We start from the raw sequence: 20,311 nt of genomic DNA, 5'->3' as shown, positions 1-20,311 counted from the left end.
CCATCATAGTAGAATAAATAACAAGACAGAGTAACCTTGGCAAGTGTATTTACACTATCCCCCCATATAATTTCCAGTGTACAACGCTAGCAAGTTAAAAAAGCACATATTATTACTTTCACCTTCTATCAGCAGTTTTACTAAAAGGATCTAGTGCCTCTAAGATGTTAATAGCTTGGTATTATATATATTGTAATCTGCTTAAGGGCACATATAAAATACACAAGATGGTGACAATACACTAGTTACAGTTGGTATTTATAAAAGCGATGGTGTGGCGAGCAGATGCTACATACCTTGATTAATGTGTTGAATACCTCAATGGCAATATTTGGGGAACTGAGTTTACGGTTACATATAATTTACAAACCATCAATTTTTTTGGATGTCACAGTCTCCAGAAATAGGGATCACACCCTAAACACCAAGACATACCGTAAATACCCCCAATATAATACTCTATTACATGCTTCTAGCATGCATCCACGCCACACTATCCGCAACATACCCAAGTCACAATTTATGCATATTAAATGTATAAGCTCAACTCAACTAGACTATGAATGAGCCAGTTTAGATCTGTATCACAGATTTGTAGATAGAGGTTACAAGTAACAGGATATTGCTAGGGCATGGGAATGGTCCACTAATATTGACAGGGATATATTATTACAATACAAAACACATGACAGCAACCCTTCAAAATCTACTATCATGTTTGTCAACCCCTATGGCAGAAATCACAATGCCATCAGAGGCATTATCAATACACATTTGAACATTATTTTGGCTAATGACCAGCTCAGATCACTTTTGAGATCACAGTGTCATTTTACATACAGAAGAGGCAAAACATTAGGTTCTTTGTTTTCTCACTTTAAACACAAGGAAAGTGGGGGAGCCATACATAAACAAATTACTATGTCTGGGGATGTATTGTTCGGCACATTCCCCTGTGGTCATTGTGGTTCTTTGCAAACAAGTTAGTAAATTCAAACAATTTACCAGCCAGAACACTAGTAGAGTGTATGAAAGTAAAATCTTTGGAAACTGCAGCAACAGCTGGGTGGTTTATTTGGCTACTTGCCAATGTTCAGCTTTATATGTAGGCCAAACCTCCAGGTCACTCAGAAACCCGTATGAATGAACATAGAAGTGACATCAAAAATAAAAAAGAAACCAATGCCCTATATAGACATACATTAAAACATCAAAATGCTCAATTTACCTTTATGATCATTGACAAAATTATTGGTGACAGAAGCAACTCACAAGGATGGCATAGTATTCTCAACCACAAAGAAAAATATTGTATCATTACACTGGGGGCGTTATTTCCACCAGGTTTGAATGACCTTTTGTAATAATAATCTTTTATGAGGAATCTATGTCGTACCTTACATTGTTGATTAGGTAGCATTACTATGTTTAGCTTCGTTACAATCATGGAATATTACTTATTTAATATTTGTATTTTCACACCATTGTATTTCTTAATGGTTGATCTATAACCACTATTATAGTATGCTTCGTTATACCTATGGATTATACAACTATTATTGTTGATCATTATGTACATTTATACTATCATGTGGTTTGTTATTTGGCATTTTGTTATACAACCTTTTGGCTTGTTTTTTGATATGTCAACATCTTCACTTTCTTATCCTTCAACATAGTAGGAATTTGGTTTCTTTATATCCTTGGACTATTGAAACCTATACTATTTTTATTACATTCTCATGTTATTTCGGTACCAATGTACATTCATTACATGATGTACATTTATCTATATCAATTGAGTTGATATCTGTTTTTAACAGATTTCATTTTTATGATTCTTACTTGGATCCTGGTATTTCCATTATTTGCAATGGCATATTATTAGTCTCATGTTTATGCATAAGTTTATTACCAATGTGTATATACTCATGATCCTTGCTTAATTCTCTGATATTATTTTATGTGTATTCTTAAATATACATGATTATATATTACTATTAAGAAATGTTTTTCACTAACCCTTACTAAAGCTATGTATAACTCTATTTTATTTTGTCACTTTATGTATATGTAATTAGCACTCAGGAGCAGGAACATACCATGTTTCCTATTGGTTGGGGATGCATATAGATATTTATGTGCTTTTTGGCTTTGTAACGTTGATTATCTTTCACTGATGAAGGCATTTTCTGCTGAAACTGGTTTGAACAATAAAGCTATGTATTTCGATTAGCTTGTGGATGTGTTTTGGTTTTGAGAGCTCCGGTTCACACATATGCTGGCCAACAGTTGTTTCATTGGTATTTATAAAAGCTGCCACTCTGACAATCAGCAACTAGATCAGATCATGACTGAACTGCTTGTTTTTATATAAGGCTTTTTATATATAAAAATATATATTTATATGTAATAGAAGAAGCTTTTTTACCTTTAACTTATTATTTGTTCATTTGGGTTCAAAGTATTTGGATAAATTCTGTCAGATGAGTAAGGTTACAAGTGACAATAAAAACATTTACTTTCCTTTTAGTTTTTTCTTGGTATTTTTATAATTTGTGAATGAATTACCATTGATAGCTTGTCTTTTCAGACTAGGTAATGAAATGTCCATATCTTCTAATTTATCCAACAGTTTATTCTTTCTGACAAACTCTGCTACTTCTTCGAGGTTGTTGAATACGTTTTGTCCATTTGAGAGAGTAATTTTAATTCTTGCAGGGAACAAGATCTGAGCTTTTATGTCAGCTTTCTTCAAGCTTTTGATGAGAGGGACATATTCTTTCCTTTTTGTTATTGTAGTGGAGGTATAGTCATTATCAAACCTTATATTTTTCCCCACAAGTTGTATTGGATTTCCCGACCAAGCTGTTCTTAATACTAAGTCCTTGTCCTGTGTGAATAAGAATTTAACTATGATAGATCTCACTGCATTAGGATTTTTAGAAGCAGATGTGTTGGACAAAGACCTGTGGGCGCTCTTGATCTCAAATGAGAGAGACTTAGGAAGGTTTAATATTTTGAGCAGCCATTCATTTACAAACTGGACCATGTTATTTCCTTCCATCGTCTCAGGTACCCCATATATTCTAACATTAATCCTTCTTGATCTGGACTCCAGGTCTTGAACTTTCTTTCTCAAGTAAATGATTATTCTGTTTCAAAAGGAAATCAATTTGAGTGTCATTTTCCATTTGTCTCACATCAATGTCATTTACAGTTTCCTCTAAGGCTGCTATTTGTTCTGAATGTTTGGTTATAATTTCCTTCAGGTCTTCTATTTGTTTTTTACTATCCTTTTTCATGTTCTCCCTAATCTTTTCTAAACTATCCATCTTCACTGAGAGGTCCTGGATGCTGAAAATTATTCTATGAAGTTCCTTTTTTATGGAACTATCCTGAGGAGATGCTCTTGTGTGACTCATAGTTTTGTCCAATTGTAAAGAGCTACAGTACGTCTTAGGTTCATAGGTACATACTAGGCTATCTGCCCTAGGGCATTTATAAGCCTAGCCAGAGTGTGTTTGGCTTTCACCACCCATTTTAAATTAATCTTGCTATGCACTTTTTCGAGGTTAGTATACTGTGCCTCTGTCTAACAGTGACACAGAAGTGATTCCCAGGGTAAACCTACGATCTCCCATCCACTCATCAAGATTCCTCTTGAAGAGAGTGAATGAGGGACTCTGCCTAACCTGGACTGGGATTTTATTCCAGAGTGAAGGGAGCCTCTGGGTTATGAATCTGTCCGTCCAGCATGTCCTATTTATTTCAGTGCTGAGGTTCAATTCTCTCAAGCACGTAGCTCGATGGGATTTGGATTTTCTGAGGTGCAGCATTTCCATTAATTCCGGGTTGGACATGACTTTATACGTGAGGCACAGATCGCCTCTGAGCAGGCAGTATGCCACTGAGTAGAGCTGGAGTTTCTTTAACCAGGCAGCATAAGGCATCTGTTTGGGCCCTTTGATCCTCTTGGTGAGGTACTTTTGGGGTCTTTCCAATTGCTGCAGGTGTCTGGTAAGGTACATCCCAAAACGGGCAATGTACTCAATTATGGGCCTGATGAGGGATGAGTAAAGAGGCACAATGACCTCCCCTGATCTAGATGTGAATCCCTTCATGATTAGGTGGACTATATAAAATGTTTTTCTAACCACTTTGACCACGTGGTTGTCAAATGAGAGATTGCTATCAACTTGGGTCCCCAGGTCCCTAATTACTTCTTCTGTACTTAATGGATTACCACCTATGTGGTAATTTGTGGGCACTTTATTTTTGCCAAAGTGGGTGACTATACACTTTTTTGACTTTTAGCTTGAGGCCATGGCTCTGGCACCAGTTGTCTGTTTCTATGTGGTCCTTTTGGAGGATGCTTGTGTCGACTGGAGAGTCTATTATGGCACCCAGTTTTGCAGTCATCTGCGAACTTGGTCAACCACAGTCCTTCCATGTTGGCCTGTACCTCCGAGAAATATATACCGAACAAGAGATGTCCCAGGACTGAGCCTTGTGGGATGCCACTTGTAGCTGCTTTGGAGTCTGACATGGCTCCAGCAATTATAACCATGTGGGTTCTGTCCTTGAGCCAGTTTGCAACCCATCTAGTGACAAAGGGGTTTAAATTTAAGCTGGTGAGCTTATCTATAATGCCTGAGTGGGGTATTGTATCGAAGGCTTTTGCGAGGTCCAGGTAGGCTGTGTGGACCACCTTCCCCTCGTCAATGGCCTTGGTGACTGTTTCAAAGAAATCGACCAGATTTAAGAGGCAGGATCTACCCTTAACAAAGCCGAACTGGGTAGGATCCAGTGTATGTAGGTTCCCAATATCTTTATTTATGAGGTCCATGATGATCTTTTCCATATCTTTGCAGTCCAAGCTAGTTAGGCTTATGGGGTGATAGTTTCCAGGATCAGTTGAGGCACCACCTTTGTGGAGAGGAACCACTGTTGCTGTACGCCACTCTTTGGGTACATATCCTGTAGTAAGGCTGAGATTGAACAGTAGTTTTAGGTTTGGATTTAGCTCTTCTTGGAGTTCATGTAGGATGCAGCCCGGGACACCATCTGGTCCCATTGATGCTGTCTTTTTTGCTTTGGAGAGAGCGGCTCTTACCTGAGCATCTGAGATGTCAGGGGTGCAGCACTCTACTGGGATAGATATTTGCCCTTTTGGTGGGGGGGGGGGAGAAGTTTGCGCTGAACCTGTCAGCTAGGATGTTGACAATGTCTGTGGGTTCGGTGTATTTTTTTGTCATTTTGGACTAATTCTGAGCATATCTGGGAATTCCCACCCAGGTTCCTAACATAACTAAAGAAAGCCTTGTGACTATCATTAGTGTCCTGTGCAATTTTTCTCTCGAAGCTGGCCTTAGATGATTTTATGAGTGCCCATAGCTTTTTGCTAATACTGATCAGAGATGCTTTCTCTTGTTGGGATTTTGCTCTATCATGTAGTAGCTTCCTCCTTCTATTGTATAGTTTGTTTATGGCTGGGGTCCACCAGACAGGACGTCTGCCTTTGGAGGATTGGGTCTTGGTTTTATTTGGGATTGCATGATCCATGCATTCCTGAAGGTGTTCATAGAATGCATTTATAAAGGATTTTGCGGTCTGGGCCGTATTTTCCACAGGCCCGGGGGCTTTGAAGGATTCCACCTCGGTTTTGAGGAGTGTGAAATTTGCTTTAGAGGAGTTTTTCACTGTGGTTTTCTGGGCAGGGGGTGGGGTCAGGATGTGAATATCCAGTGAGATTAGTTTATGGTCTGATCTTACCAGTGAGGGATACACTTCTGCTCTGGAGCATAGAGTCCCCATGTTGGTGATGATCAGGTCCAGTATGCTTTCCCCTCTTGTGGGAGTGGTAACAAGTTGTTCCATAGCATCTGAGTTTTTAAATTCTAGGAAACTTTGGGTTAGGGTGTTGGAGCTAGAGTAATGCTCCCAGTCTATGTTTGGGTAGTTGAAGTTCATATTCAATTCAGTTCATATTCAGTAGTTCATATTTTCCAGTGTTCTCAGGAAGGCCGAGTGGGGTTCCTGGGTTTGGGAGGGTGGTCTGTAGCAGGCTATAAACTGGAAGGCAGTTTTACCCACTGTTAGTTGCACATGGATAGTCTCTGATGCTTCGTGCTGTGTCACCAACCTGGAGGTGTGGGTATCTTTGACGAATATTGATACTCCCCCTCCTTTTGTGGTTTGGTCCAAGTTTTGGGGCCGAAAAGCATGGTATGAGGTATAACCTGGTAGTGCTGGGGTGCTCTCGGGAGCCTTGAACCAGGTTTCTGTTACTGCATAGATATCGATGTTCTCCATGCTAAGGAGAGTTTCGAGTGCGTGCATCTTGAGGTTTAGCCTTCTGGTGTTGAGTAACATTACTCCTAGTTACTTATCCCTTGTGATACCTATGGAGGTGGGTTTGTCTTTTGAGCCTTGCCTAAAAAAGGCACTATGGGGGTAGCAAGAGCCTTTGCCAATATCCGAAAGCCCAGGGGTGACAGGTGCAAGTCATCCCCAGCGAAGCATCGTGGCTTGTCGAGCATGTCATCCCAGGCTGACAGGCATTGGATCCCCTTTGAATTACACCAATACTTAAGCCAATTGTTGAAATTGATCATCTTGTCTTCATATCGTGGCATCATTCTTGGTGAGGCATAGATGCTACTCAAAGTCAGGGTCATACCGGCATGGGATACATGCTCAGAGAGCTCCTCTATTTCTCTTTTCATGTAGTCCAGGGAGGTATGTCTCAGGTCATTCACACCAGCATGGACAATGACTGAGTCATATTCGTACTTACCTTGGAATGACCTGAGTGCTTGTGTTATGTGGCAGATCCTAGCGCCCGACAGGCAGCTCACCGTGACCTTCTCCTTGTTCAGCCTAGTGAGCAGGACGTCAGTGTGCCTGACGATAGAGTCACCTATTACAAGTGTATCAGGTGTGTTGTTTAGCCTTAAGGGCTGTGACTGTTTGGCTGTTTGGCACACTGGCTTTGTGAGCTATGTGTTGCACGTGTTTTGTTTTGGGGTAGCGGTTGCTTAGGTGTCTGCTTTGGAGGTCTCTGCTGCTTAGGCAGATTTTTATTTAGAGCCTCCGAGTATGTTTTTGTGTGTTTATGTGTTTGGTTTGCTATCGTAGTAGGTCTATGTGAGACTGGAATTGTAGTGAGTGTGGTTTTCTTCTCCTCCTGACTGGTTACGCCAGTACTGAGTTGAGAGAGCTTAGCCTCCAGTTTGGCTATATGGTTACATCTCTCACATGTGTTGGGATTTGTTGGGAGGAGGAGAGGGTTGTCTGTGTACATGAGGCAGTTGTAACATTGCCTCAACATTCCCAGATTCACCAGCTGGACTGGAGAGGAGATTGACAACTGACCTTTGGACATGCTAGAATAGTATTGGGAATTCCTTTATAATTGAAAAAAGGGCCAGTGGGGAACAAGGTACTCAAGGGGAGTTTGTGAGGGTGTAGTGCTTTTAATTTTTTAGTGCTGACTTATATAATTGCTTTAGTGAGCAAGTGCCAAGTAACTTAAATGCAATGTGTTACAGGTAACTTAAATGCAAAAATGACAAACAGTAACTTTCTTTCAAGTGAAACAAGGAAATAAGTACAGTAAGCAATGCAGATATCACTAGGGATCCGCAGAAGTGCTGAAAAGCCACATTTTAGGTGGAATTAGCATTTCAGGGAAATAACAAGCAAACAGACAACAAGCATACAAACAAAACTAGATTCAGCAGGCCTGGATCTAGTCTATACTACAGCAAACAAGGTGTACCAATTTCAGTAAGAAACAGTTCAAATATGCAGGCACCATAAGCCTTTAACCAGAAATTCCCAGCTCAGAAGGGCGGAGTCCAGCCTCTCCTCCCACAAGAGTGCAGACCACGAACCTTCTTAATGTAAAATAACTGGCCTGAAGCCCAAGTGCTTAAACCAGAACTAATTCACTTTTAGAATAACAGACACTGCCCTCAATCAGCAGTTCCCAACTTAGAAGGATGTAAGCTACCTGTCCTGCCACCACAGTACAGGTCACAAACCTTCCTAATGTTAAACAACTGGTCTGAAGCCCAAGTGCTTAATCCAAAAGACTTAGAATGATAGCTACACTTTAATCAATTTACTACCAAGCAGTAATAAATACAATTGAATACTTTAAAGAATGCCTGGATTAGTGCTCAAGTTATACAAACAAAGCTAGATTCAGCAGGCCTGGATCTAGTCTATGCTACAGCAAACAAGGTGTACCAATTTCAGTAAGAAACAATTCAAATATGCAGGCACTATAAGCCTTTAACCAGAAAGTCCCAGCTCAGAAGGGCAGAGTCGAGCCTCTCCTCTCACAAGAGTGCAGACCATGAACCCTCTTAATGTAAAATAACTGGCCTGAAGCCCAAGTGCTTATACCAGAATTAATACACTTTTAGAATAACGGACACTGAGCCCTCAATCAGCAATTTCCAACTTAGAAGTATGTAAGCTACCTGTTCTGTCACTACAGTGCAGACCACAAACCTTCTTAATGTAAAACAATTGGTCTGAAGCCCAAGTGCTTAAACTAAAAGGCTTAGAATGAGTTACACCAAGCAGTAATAAATACAATTGAGTACTTTTAAGATGACGCAAAAGCAAAATAAAGTAGGAAGAAACACAAATACAGTAAAAGCAGATAATTTTTTTTTTTTAAGTGGAAATAGAGAAAGGAAAAAGAGAAAGGAGTAGCAGAAACTAAGCTGATTGACCTTCACAAATATTCTACCTGTACTGGGTAGAATGAGGTAATGACACTAGACTGGGAGGAGGGTCCCAGATCAAATTTACACTAGGGGCGGGCAACTGCAAAGCCACCAACTATAAAAACACTATACCAACAGGGAGGGAGTGTGAAATGGCAGAACACTCACAACTAAACTTCTTAGTTAACAGAAAGGTGAAACCTGAGACAGCTTTTAAGAAAGAAATCTCAAAAGAACTAATGAGGTGCTTAATCTAAGCTGTAATCCAGGCGACCTCAGTCAACCAATGACCTCAAACAATTCTCTCTCACTGAAATGCCTGATGGCTTTGGCTAAACCAAGATGTCCCTGAATATGTGCTCAGACACAGCCTCCACAAACACTAGGCCCAAATAAAAGCCTGAATATGGAAATGCTACAAATATCCCCACTACTTAGAACAAACTGCAGAAATGTTTCTCACATCTGAAAAGCAGCAGTGAGCCTTTAAATGAAAGTTTTAAACAGCTAAAGGAGCCTCTAGAAAAAGAGTTTAACTGCAACAAGTTATCAGAAACAAACAACCCAACAGATGCTTAATAAAAGTGGACAATTTCCAGTTAATACCTCACACACAGTGAAACTAGCTAGAAAAATACACAGCACACAGAGTGCTATAAATAACAAAGAAATAAAGAACAAAATAAACAGAAAACAGGATACATAATGTTATATATTATAGCTCCGAGTTTCCTCAGTGTCCTTCCTTCGATCAGTTCAGTGTGAAATGGCAGAACACTCACAACTAAACTTCTTAGGTAACAGAAAGGTGAAACCTGAGACAGCTTTTAAGAAAGAAATCTCAAAAGAACCAATGAGGTGCTTAGTCTAAGCTGTAGTCCAGGTGACCTCAGTCAGCCAATGACCTCAAAAATTCTCTCTCACTGAAATGCCTGATGGCTTTGGCTAAACCAAGATGTCCCTGAATATGTGCTCAGACACACAGCCTCCACAAACACTAGGCCCAAATACAAGCCTGAATATGGAAATGCTACAAATATCCCCACTACTTAGAACAAACTGCAGAAATGTTTCTCACAGCTGAAAAGCAGCAGTGAGCCTTTAAATGAAAGTTTTAAACAGCTAAAGGAGCCTCTAGAAAAAAGAGTTTAACTGCAGCAAGTTATCAGAAACAAACAACCCAACAGATGCTTAATAAAAGTGGACAATTTCCATTTAATACCTCACACACAGTGAAACTAGCTAGAAAAATACACAGTACACAAAGTGCTATAAATAACAAAGAAATAAAGAACAAAATAAACAAAAAACAGGATACTTAATGTTATATATTATAGCTCCAAGTTTCCTGTGTCCTTCCTTCGATCAGTTCAGTGTGAAAATGATAATAATTCAGCCTTCATAGCTTAGTACTAAGCTAACTGCTCTTGCAAGCCCTTTTAAGCTTAGCCAATTATCCCTTGTGAGACTCAAACCATGCACCTTGTGTTTGTAAGGCAAACACCTTAACCATTAGGCCACCCTTCCAACCCCAATGAAAGTTATTTTTTTTTTTATAGATAGTCCACAGTACAAAGTATAACTTGTGATGAAAATTTTCAAAATTATTTAGATGAGAATCTAAAAATCCTGTAAGAAACAATCTTTAGAGACAGAGCAACAGAGAAGTGCTGCTAACACATAGGCATCTTGGTCACGCCCCCTCATGCATGTACACTTCTGATTACAAATTTTGTAGTGATTATGTTTCATGAAAATGTAATAAAATCAAGTTCAAAAAATGTATACGCCCTAATATATTTGATTCTGACTATGACTGGTTTATTCTTTTTGTTAAATTGCAGTAATATTCATTAGCACATTTGACACCTAAGGTTAGATGGGGCTGGACATCTTGCAGCTAGCTTTTGACAAAATATCATATAACTCTAAAAGATTTATTTTTTTAAATACTTTGAGTGTAATGTTGCTTGTTGAGGTAGATTTAGATTCCGTAAAGTAGAAGCATGCTGATTTGTAATCAGATTTGACCAGAGAAGAGTATACAATAGGAACAGTGCAAGTAGGTGCAATGTTAATGAGCATAAAGACCAGATATGTTTGATCTCCAGTGGAATTATTAATGATTTGTGTGAGGAATTAGCATTTCCCAAATCTAAGAATCTTTGAGCATGGCCTACTTTTGTGGAAGAGGTGTAATATTTAATTCATGTTTAATATAAAAAAGCCTTCAAATGCTTAGTTTTATTTATGGATAGTTCAGTAAACACATCTAGAAATGATTAATGATCCTCCAGGGATAGTGTATGCAACTTATAGCTGTCTGCCATTTCATCATTTTGTCTTGTTCAGGACAAACTGGACTTCAATATGTTCTGTTTCTAGGTTACAAGAAATCTATGTAATGATAATTAATCCAGCAAGGTCCAGGTCCTTTTTAAGGATTTCATATTATTAAATACAAACCTGGGGGGTTTAAAATTATGTTACTCAAGGAATAAGCATGAATATAGCAGTAATGCCACTTTAGCATGTGGCACTTGCAGTGAATGCACTTAGATTGACAGCAGTTCTACTTTCACACACCTTGACAGGATGGAATATATAGGTTTAAAGTCTTTGCTACCTGTAACACCTCTCACATTAACTTGGCCGCTGTTTATTGTGTTCAAAATTTTACATAGGTAAGATGGATAGAACGCTTAGTGAAAGAATAAAGAAACATCTGTATCATATCAGCAAAGGGAATAAAACTAATGCCCTTGCAAAACATGTCATTGCCAGTAGTACTGAGCATACTTTAAAGTTTTTGGTTATAGAGAGGGTGCACGAGACATTAAGAGGGGGTGACATCAGGAATAGTACTGAACAACTTGAGTCTAAGTGGATCATTAGACTAAGGGGTGATAGTGGGCATGGATTCAATGATGTGGTCCCTATAAAACCTATGCTGAAATCTAAGAACCCAAAACATTGAATGTTTTTTGCTGTTGTATTAGTGTATTTTTATAATACACACACACACACACACACACACACACACATATATATATATATATATATATATATATATATATATATTAGTTACATATGCATTTTTATCAATGTATTATGATTTCTGTACTTAGGTGATATGCATATGCTTTTATGAGACTGTCTGTTTAAATAATTTGAGTGCCTTGATGTCACATGATTAATCAAGGGAGGTAGTATATGGTATTTAAACTGAATTTTTTAGTTTGATGGACATTACCTAAAGAATCAGCTTAGTCTGTGAAATAGCTTGTGGTGTCGACAATAAAAGATTTTTATTGAAATTGGCTGTTTTTGAGTCCCTCTGTATTACTGGATTAATATTTTGGTTTCTTTACTGGGACATCTTTACCAGAAAGGGTTGGTATTTGTTTTTGCTCTGCTTATTTAATGATAATTGTCTGATGAATATTGATATTTCTACCCAGTTTCCAACAGATTCAAAAGGATGATAGGATATCCTAGTAAACAGTGAATCCTTTTTATACAATTGAAATCAAGTAACTGTTAGAACCCAACTAAGAACGTATTTTCTTTTTTTTAATTTAAATAGTTTACCATGGGAAAGCACTGATTTCAATGGTCCAATTTCAGTCTTATTAACTTTAGTAGGATATGATGTCAGCACTGATGAAGGGTTTTTGACCTGAAAGCTTTGCTGTTTTATTAAAAACTTTTACACTACTCAGTTCTTTTGTTTTTGCCAATTTCAGTCTTAGCCATGAGGTAGGGAGTAGAAAGCCAAAGAGTATAACATAATACATTGAATCTAACATAGCTGATGTGAAACAAAATTCAGATAGAATTGTACTACAGTTAGACATCTCTTTAAAAATCGTGTAAAAGGAGCTGCGCTCATAGTCCTACTGAACATCCTACTTTATACACATACACTGCCTCCAAAGTTATGATTATAAAAACAAGATGATGAAATAGAAGGGTTGTAGTCATGAGCAAAGAGAAGTCTTAAGGCATTAGTCTACTCACATGTACACATTTTGTGCAGTAATTTATTGCACATGAGGTTATTAATGGTGTTATGTATCCTGTAAGAAAGCATTTGGATTTAGATTTAGAAAGTAGATTTGGTTTTAACTTACTTCAAATAACATAAAATAGGCTATTTCTTAGTGGTGAGAGGGAAGAAATTCCAAATTTTGGAAATAGTGTAGAGAAACAGTGCTTAATATATTAGATCTTGGTATAAGTGGTATCAGGTAGAAGGCAATTACAATCCTGGCTTTGTAAGTTATAGGTAGATATCTTTGGATCTTTGCAGAAAGCTTTATAGCTAAAGGACAAAAGGGGTCATAGTGTAAATATACATAACTGGAAGGCAAATAATAGATCTGTCCCCTGTTGAACAGGAAGATTTTTTATAGTAATACAATGTCTTATTCTTAGGGACAGACTGATGAATCTAGATATGTTATTTGAAAAATGTTGGATATGTGTGTTTGTGTGTATATACACACATGCACACATATACATATGAGAACTCAGTGAACCTTTTATTAGGAAGATGCCCGCAACGATAAATCAAGAAAGTCTTACTCTGGACATTGTAGTATACAAACATAAGCACTTGGCAACTTTATGTTTATATTAGTCACCTGACTTCATATAATGCACTACTGACCAAGAGTTATAATGGCTTTCACTTGGCAGTTTTAGCTGATGACCTCTTATACTGGGAGATCGCAAACTTCATATGTCCCCCTAAGCTGCTCATGCATAGACATCATCACTTAATTAATTTATTTGCTTATATTGACAAGACTACTGGCCACAGGTACACCCTTTTATAAAATATAGTATTAGCATGTTTACTTTATAGACTACGTTTCTGACCAATTTTGCAAAACATGCTATATGAAAGCCTAAAAAAGAAAATATATAAACTGAATTTATTTATAGCTACAAATTCAGCAAGAAACATTAATCCCACATAAGATAATAGGGTGATTACCATTACCTGGATGGTGCTAATCAAGTTTAACTTTATTAAGGTATTTGAAGTGAAAGACCTTGACATAAATGAAACATAATGACTTTAAAAAGTAGTCGGGTACAGTGAAATGAGGTAATAATCACAATCATAGTGTGACTGCTAAGTGATGCAGTGTATTAATTGGGTCTATATTACAACGTTGAACTACAACAAGTTTGACCATTGTAATACTGAACTGTTACGTTTGAAACCCAAGAAAACTGAAACCACACAACAGCGATTTTTTTCCCCAAGGAAAAAAAAACACTGTTCCGTTGCAAAAAAAAAAAAAAAAAAACTTAACCTTAAATCTAAAGTAATAAAAACAACAAAGTCACCAAACAAACAGCTTTTACCTCTGCTGAAAAAATACAATCCAAATGAAAATCCAAGCAGAAAAGGTATGGCTCCAGTGTAAACAGTCACTAATTCCAGAAGGTATGTAGTTCCAAAGAATAAAAGGCAGAGAAGATAGTCTTTGAGCTCAGCTTTAATGACACTAGCGCTTTCACATACAGCTTCATCAGGTGTTTAACATTTGCTGACATAAACCACCTATATATACCCATTCAAAACATCATGTGATCAAAAAGCAATTAAAATTTAAAGTAACAGCACATTTAAAATATATGAATACCATAGTTAAAAATACAAATATGAAAACATAGTACATATCACTTGCGTAAAGGTCTCTTATGTAATATAGGTCTTATAGGGACGTGGTCATTAAGACCATGATTTTCCCTAAGTCTGACTATCCAAGTAGCCTCCAACTCTTCCGTTCTGGACCTAATATCCCCACGTCTCACATTATCATATGTCCTATCTAAAACTAAAAATTTAAAAGTATGTAATTCATTTGTATTCACTACATGTTTAGCAAGTGCATTGATCAGGTTCTTTTTCTTAATATTATATAGGTGCTCTCTAATTCTTTTTTTTTAATGAGCGTTCAGTTTTACCTACATAATATTTATTACATAATGTACATATAGCAAGATATACCACATGCATAGTATTGCATGTTGCACCGACCTTAATATAAAAATTCTTGGTTGTATCTGGATGTTTAAAAACTATATCTGTGCAAATATAAGTACAATAATTACAGCTGCCACAAGGCTTAGTTCCAGGGACACTAGCTACTGGATTTTTAGATATGTTATAACATAATCTTTTCTTAAGTGAATTCTTATTCTTAAAAGACAATTGTGGTCTCACACCCACAATTGTCTTAATATGTTCATCAGTTGTTAAAAAATTCCAATGAGAATTGATGACATCTATATACTTAGCTATGCCCCTAGTATAATGTAAGGACATTCTAAGTTTATTATTCACTACTTTTCTAGTCCTTGTTCTGCTCTCAGAGAAGTAAGGTTTAGCTGTAGTAGACCTTAATGTATCCACTACACCAGAGGTATGTTGAATCAAATGTTGTTCATATCCTCTTTCAAATAATTCATTCTCAGTTTGAGTCCTAAATTTCTGATAGTCTTCGTCATTAACATTTAGTCTTGATGCTCTAAAAAATTGATTCTTAGCTACATTTCTAAAAACAAAATTAGGATGCATGCTACATCTATTAAGTAGCTGATTAGCATGACATTCTTTCCTATACAAACTACTAATCAATTTACCACTAACATCTCTAGAAATATATACATCCAAGAAATTTATACCTATGGTAGAGAAATTCAAAGTAAAATGCAAAAAGTTAGATGATGTATTAATATACTCCATAAATTCAAACAATATTTCTTCACTTCCTCTCCATAGGATAAACAAATCATCTACAAATCTTTTATAAAAGGAGATACAAGAAGTGAAGGGACCATTTACTATATATTTGGTTTCCCATATACTCATCACAGCATTTGCATAACTGTTGGAGCAAGAGCTCCCCATAGCAACACCATTTCATTGCCAATATATTTTCTGGTCATACACAAATATATTATTACGTAATACAAGACTCAATAGAGTCTGTAATAAATATATATCCTTTTCAATAAAGTCTCCCATCATATTCAATAATTGTGCTACATACACAATACATATGTCATTTGGTATGACAGTAAAGAGAGATGTTACATCTAAAGTAAAAAATATGAACTTATCCAAGGAGGTAATATCTCTTGAGTGATTATACAATTCACTTAAGAATTGTTCTGTGTCTCTTAATATTATACAAGATTTATTCATTATCAGTTTAATACGCTTATTAATATATATAGACAATGACTCAGTACACCAATTATTACCAGCAACTATTGGTCTCATAGGAGGCCTAGCATGATTTATGTGTATTTTAGGCAGTCCTTGTATAACTGAAATAGTGGGATTAGATATATAAAAATATTTAGCCAGATCTTGGTCAATAACAGAAGTATATTGTAGCCATTTAATAGTATTTTGGACAGTCTGTATCATAGAATTAACTCTAGCTGTTGTAATATTTTCATAAAAATTAACATCAGATAAAATATCTTGTATTGCTCTATCATAATCAGATCTATCCATTAACACTATCTGACCACCTTTATCAGCGGGTCTGACAACCAAATTTTCATTATTTTGCAATGTTATCAAGGCTCCATGTTCTTCTTTAGTTAAATTGTAATTCCTATATAGTTTGCTGTTGATGTTTCGTTTATCATACACTTCATACATACTAGAGATGCACAGTTGCTCAAATGCATTAATTAAAGAATTCTGCTTAGAAATGAACAAGCTAGGTCTTCTAAAAGAGTTATCAGACATCACATGAGTATCATTGTACATATTTCTAAGTGTAAGATTGTGTGTAAACATTTTAATGTCAAAAACAATATCAGATATTTGCATGTCCACAGTGGGAATAAACATTAAACCTTTGCTCAACACACTCATTTCATCTTTAGTTAAAATATGAGCAGATAAATTAACAATTAACGTTTCACTTGTTGAAACGCTTTCTTTATCGTTAAAGGGCTTCTAGAAGCGTTGCCCAATTTGCGTTTGTATCTCGTGGCACTTCTGCCTCTCTGTTGTAACTTTTGTTGCCCTTGTCTCACTCGACTTATAGATCTCTCCCTCACTGGGAGAGGAAAACTGAGTCCCATATTTTTTGTGGCTAGTAAAAAATTACTTCTATCAAAGTTCAAGACATTTCCCTGCTCACAGGGTGATACCAGTGGAGGAAAAGCCGCATCAGCAGTTGTATGTACTTCCGCCGTTGTAACAAGTGTTTTTCTATTAGTACCCTTGTCGACTACTGCTCCTGGAGCATTGGATATAACATTAGTAGAAGACTGTACATTTATAACATCAGAAAAAAGTTTACCAGCTTGCAACTCTTGATTTGAAATCTCCGACAGTTCTCCAGCTTCATGCTGCGTGATGTTAGTGCGTCGTGGTTGGAGCGTGCTACGTGATTGGTCATCGGTATCACGTGGCCAAGTAAAGATGTTACCCATTGAAAAATCCTTACGGTCCCGAACAATTTTATTCATTTTAGTCTGAATTAATTTTCTGCCATAAGCAAAAACATTGTCCAAGGTATCATTCATAGGTTTATTTAGGACAGTTGAGCGATACTTGGAACAAAGCGCTAGGTATCGACTCTGAATACCATCCAGCAATTTGTTCTCTTGCCTACTCGCTGAGGCAGTTAGTAACTTCAAATAACCCATGCTAGTTGAAAGATTCATCTGCTGCCACTCTGATAACAGAGGGGAGTCACATTGTGCAGGCATTTTCAAAATCCTCAGACCACGAGGTATAATTTGTTCTTGCAAACAAAGTTGTAAATAGAATTTTTCATATTGCACTCTCTTTTAAATTTACACAAATCCTTCTCTAGAAGTAATAAGTCACTTTTCAGTGCCAAAAAATCAAAGGAAGCATCTACTTCCCCTGAAGTAGGTGTAAAATCAGTCATGAGAGGATTCACTTTTTCAACAATTCTAGAGATGAAAGTATGAACATTCACCACAGACCAGAGTAATTGTTCATTAGTTTCCTCAACTTCAGAAATTTCAGAGATTTCAGAGATTTCATCACTTGCAGCCATAGTCAAGTAGTTGTTTGGTGTAACAAAAGCACACAGCAATAAAAACAACAAAGTCACCAAACAAACAGCTTTTACCTCTGCTGAAAAAATACAATCCAAATAAAAATCCAAGCAGCAAAGATATGGCTCCAGTGTAAACAGTCACTAATTCCAGAAGGTATGTAGTTCCAAAGAATAAAAGGCAGAGAAGATAGTCTTTGAGCTCAGCATAAACATAATACATATCACTTGCGTAAAGGTCTCTTATGTAATATAGGTCTTATAGGGACGTGGTCATTAAGACCATGACCATGATTTGCCCTAAGTCTGACTATCCATGTAGCCTCCAACTCTTCCGTTCTGGACCTAATATCCTCACGTCTCACATTATCATATGTCCTATCTAAAACTAAAAATTAAAAGTATGTAATTCATTTGTATTCACTACATGTTTAGCAAGTGCATTAATAAGGTTCTTTGGTATGTATTATGTTTTTATATTTGTATTTTTAACTATGGTATTCATATATTTTATATGTGCTGTTACTTTAAATTTGAATTGCTTTTTGATCACATGATGTTTTGAATGGGTATATATAGGTGGCTTATGTCAGCAAATGTTAAACACCTGATGAAGCTGTATGTGAAAGCGCTAGTGTCATTAAAGCTGAGCTCAAAGACTATCTTCTCTGCCTTTTATTCTTTGGAACTACATGCCTTCTGGAATTAGTGACTTTTTACACTGGAGCCATACCTTTTCTGCTTGGATTTTCATTTGGATTGTATTTTTTCAGCAGAGGTAAAAGCTGTTTGTTTGGTGACTTTGTTGTTTTTATTGCTTTGTGCTTTTGTTACACCAAACAACCACTTGACTGTGGCTGCAAGTAATGAAATCTCTGAAATTTCTGAAGTTCAGGAAACTAATGAACAATTACTCTGGTCTGAGGTGAATGTTCATACTTTCATCTCTAGAATTGTTGAAAAAGTGAATCCTCTCATGACTGATTTTACACCTACTTCAGGGGAAGTAGATGCTTCCTTTGATTTTTTGGCACTGATTGCAAGCCAAGTATCTATTCTGCATTGCCCTTTCATCTTGTCTCTTTGATACATATGATGTCCAGCCTCCTCTATACCATCATGTCACCTATTTCCAAGGTTCATCCTATCAGTGAATCTACAATGAGTATAGCAATTCTTAGTTCAAGGTTGGCAGGTTTTACATCCATCTTTCTCTCAACAGAGCTATGCCAGCTAACTCAAGACTGCTGGGCTAACCTGTGGGCACACTCTGGCCAATAGGGGTACATACAGCCCCCCACCATTAGCATGGGTCCATGGCATAGGTCAGATTAGACTGGGTCCTCAACCCACTTATCACCGGCAAATACCCTTGCTCATTTGCAACATTGCTCAACATGACCAAATCACTTAGAGTCATATTTTACACCATCAAGTGGCTAGCCCAGCCATGGAACACAGTCTATGATCTGTGTTTTCCTATCATAAGGATACTACACTCAGCATCACAGTACACACCCAAAGTGGTTGGTCTATACCACTCTTCCCAATATAGGGCACCATCAAGAGTCTGTGCTGTTGCCCACAACTCTATTCTTTTGGCGAGTTTAAGAAACACTCCAAGTTTTTTTTTTTTTTTTTTGGGAGGTGACAAGAACCCCAAAGAGACACAGGGAGAACAATGCAAATTCCAAACATGCATTGGCTGGAGGTTAGGATTGAAACTTGTACCTTGTGCATGGGTAAGCAAAGTCCTTAGCTATTATGCCATCTGGTCAATAAATGAAGGCATTAAAGACTGTGGTATTTCTATATTCATAAAACAGATTTACTCTTCTAGACTTTTAATGCAGGATAATGACCCAGTACTTCTCCATGTCCAGCTTACCATTAACAAAATCCCATATCAGACTGTAGCCAACTATAAGACCCCCTTAATCCATGACTCTTATAAATCTAACAAGGAAGCTGTAAGCATTCAGCCAAATGCCATTGTCTTAAGGGACTTCAACTACCCTTCCATTAACTGGAAAATGCATACACACAAACAAGTATACACACAGATTTCTGGACTTCATAAATAGAAACTCACAGGACCAGCTAGACCATGCCTCAATGATGGGTATCAAAATCATGGACTTGGGTCTTAGCAATATGGCATAGATCTATTTCCCTGCAGTTGCAACATCCTTCTGAGTCAAATCAGACCATAAATAAGTCATATTCACCATAAGACTGAAACCAGAAGTATCCTCCAATAACGTGTTATTCAGAGACAATAGCAAAGTTAATATATTGAAGCTGAATGATGACCTGGCAAAAATGTAACTTTCCCCTTCCCTGCCACCTTCAGGAACTCACTGCAAATGTGGAATCTTTCACGACCAGATTTTATGAATACGTAAATAAATGCACAGTCCCACCTGCACCACACTAAAATAAATCTAACGCCAAGTTTAAGAATAAAACCTGAATGCCTGTTGGTCAGCC

Source organism: Protopterus annectens, chromosome 15.part0 (genome assembly GCF_019279795.1).
Source record: "Protopterus annectens isolate FY-2018-M chromosome 15.part0, PAN1.0, whole genome shotgun sequence".
Lineage (NCBI taxonomy): Eukaryota > Metazoa > Chordata > Ceratodontiformes > Protopteridae > Protopterus > Protopterus annectens.
The sequence above is the reverse complement of the archived record's forward strand: the minus strand, read 5'-3'. Positions refer to the sequence as shown.